Raw genomic sequence first — 2941 nt, 5'->3', positions numbered from 1 at the left:
ACAAGTTGTACTAGATTAGTTGGGAATGACAGGTAGAGACAAGATTTTAGAGAGTTTCGTAAACAAGCTGTTACTATACAGAAGTCTGTATAGGAAATGTCTCCCACCTCCCAGAAGCTAGTCCAAAGCTATTCTGTACAATGCAGCAATCAATGTTCAGAGGTGAAATGATTACTTTATGAGAGCTATAACCTCATCAGTGGATTTATTTGATGGATTAGTAATTTGAATGGATTCATGGGTAGTGATTTAGGCAGGTGGGGGGGGGGTGTGGCTAAAGAAAGTAGGTCACAGGGGGTATGTCCTTGGAGTGTATATCTTATCCTTGTGTCTTCCCTCTTTCTTCTTCCTGGATGCCATAAACTAAGCACATCCTTCCACCATGATGCTCTGCCTGGACTGAACCTCTGAAGCCACTAGCTCAAAATAAGCTTTTTGTCCTTTAAGTTGTTCTTGTCAAATATTTTGGTTGCGGTGATAAAAGCTGACTAATACACCAGCTTGATTAGAGTCATTTTTTAATTTTTAGCAGGAGGGTCACCATTAGGAAATTTTAAGCATCATGATGTCATTTAGATCATATTATATAAAGAATGCTCTGGCTTCTCTGTGAGGAATAGTCTACATGGAGGCAAGAGGGAAGGCTGTACAATGTTAGAAAGGTTGTGCAACTGCCCAGGTGAGACAGAATGATGGTTTGAGTTGGAAAGAGGTTGTAGAGACACAGAATGTGCCCAGATTAGAGCAAGCTTTGGAAGTAGAATCAACAAGAGATGAATTATTGTATGTAAGAGGTGAGGGGAAGTGGGAATTCAAGATTTTTTTGTGTGTGTGATTAACAGTGGATGTTTGGGCTGTTTACAGAGAAACTAGATGAAGTCTAGGGAAGGAATAGGTCATCAAGCAGCCCTTTTTGGAGGGCTACCATAACAAAATACAAAATCCTGGGTGGCTTAATCATTAGACATTTCCTCCTTGGTTCTGGACTCCGGAAGCTTGAGACAAAGGTTCCAGTGGGGCTTGGATTCTGGTAAGGCCTCTCTTCCTGGCTTGCATATAGCTGCCTTCTCAAGATCTCTTTATGGATGTCCTCTTGGTGTCTCTTCTGATGAGTCTACTAAACCTATTGGATATTAGTTCTACTCTTAGGACTAAATTTAACGAATTGGCTTCTTGTTCCAAATACAGCCACTCTGGGCATTAGAGCTTTAACATATGAATCTGGGGGAAGGGCGCAAACATTTAGTTAGAAAGAGTCAGTTAAGAGTACCAAGAAACGGCCAATGAGAAAGAAAGAAAATGAAAAGCAAGAGAAACCAAGATATAAGAAGAGTATGACCAGGTAGCGTTAACTATGCCAAGTAACTATGCAAGTCCAATTAAAATAAGGACAGATATTATGGTTTGGATGTGAGGTGTTCCCCAAAAGCTCACGGGAGAGAAAATGAAAGAAGGTTCAAAGGAGAAATTATTAGATTGTGCAGTCTTTCTCAGTGAATTAATCTCCTGATAGGAATTAACTGAGTGGTAACTGAAGTGGTGTGGATGGAGGGGGTGGGAATCGGGCAGTAGCTTTGGGTATGTACAAATGTACATGGCGAGTGGAGACTTTTCTCTCTTTGTTTCCTGATGATGTGAGCAGCTTCCCTCAACCACACTCTCCTGCCATGATGTTCACCCTTACCTGGAGCCCTGAGGAAGGTAGCTGGCTTTCTATGGACTAAGAAGACCTCTGAAACTGTGAGCCCTCAAATTAAACCTTGCCTTTTCTACAATTGTGCTGGTGTGTCTTTTAGTCACAACAGCAAAAAAAAAAAAAAAAAAAAAAAAAAAAAAAAAAAAAGCTGACTAAAATAACAGGGTTTAGCAACATAGAGGTCATTGGTGAACTTGACAATAACCATTTCCAAAGGGTGGAATGGGTAATTGTTGGTGAGAAGGTAGATATAGTAGCTCTAAAGTAACTTTTCAAAGAAATTTTGCCATGAGGAGGAATAGAAAACTTGAATGAGAGTTAAATTTATTGTGCTATCTGGCAAATGCTGTTTTCTAATATTTCAGAGCCATATTTGGATGTTGATGAGAAGAATCCAATACAATGAAAGGATTAAACAAGGAAATGCAGAAGTGAAGAATTTGAGATGGTGAAAGAGAAAAAGATCCAGAGACTGAGTAGGCAAGAGGGGCTGGTCTTCCAGAGAAGCAAAGGCACTTGATCTGCAACAGTGGGAGGGCTGTAAAGAAAGTAGGGAGTGCTGCTCTTGGTAGTTTCTGTGGGAAGTTGACAGAGGTCTTTCCTTTTTGCTGTGGCTGTATTTAATATATTGAAGAGCTCCAGTTTAAGTAGATATGATCACTTGTAATCTGCTACTAAAGTCACAAAAGACTTCTGTGTTGAATGTGCATTTAACTGATTCAGATGAATGCTGAAATCCATAATTAAAATTAAATTCATCCTGGAGATAATTTTACTAGGATGTCCTCACAAATATGAATGATTTATTGTAAAATTAATAAAATTAAAAGGGAAAAAGAGTCCTTTGTGAAGAATGGTCCATGATTCTTAATGTCTGTGACCCCATCATTCAACATGCAGAACAATCCGGACAGTCAGGAATAGTACCAATCCTCAGATTTGGCCATAAAGAACCTTCCATGGACTATTTCAACCTTGCCATATGTCTATACCTTCTATCTGCATAAAAATACATCCACAAACCAGAGTAGATTATTTTATGTTCTGTGTTCTATGGTATAATATCTGGGATACTTGATGGATCCATACTGGATGGATCCATTCTTGATGGATGGGCAGAACTTCCACTGAGAGGGCTGGAGTGCTGCCATGCCAGAAGAAATTATACCTGTTAAATTGCACCTCTCAGCTAATACCTGCAAGGATGCAGAAATAAGTCAACATTTCCCATATACATCCTGGTTA

At 39.5% G+C, this 2941-nt stretch overlaps 1 long non-coding RNA gene across 1 annotated transcript; it reads left to right on the top strand.

Annotated features, from left to right (window-relative positions):
* Positions 1–625: 625 nt before the first annotated feature.
* On the top strand, positions 626–2471 carry LOC144255681 (uncharacterized). Its single transcript, XR_013343880.1, has 3 exons — positions 626–679; positions 1643–1740; positions 2062–2471. It is a non-coding gene; the product is annotated as an uncharacterized LOC144255681 (long non-coding RNA).
* Positions 2472–2941: the final 470 nt, after the last annotated feature.

The sequence above is a fragment of the Urocitellus parryii genome, chromosome 7, assembly GCF_045843805.1.
Source record: "Urocitellus parryii isolate mUroPar1 chromosome 7, mUroPar1.hap1, whole genome shotgun sequence".
Lineage (NCBI taxonomy): Eukaryota > Metazoa > Chordata > Mammalia > Rodentia > Sciuridae > Urocitellus > Urocitellus parryii.
The sequence above is the reverse complement of the archived record's forward strand: the minus strand, read 5'-3'. Positions and strand labels throughout refer to the sequence as shown.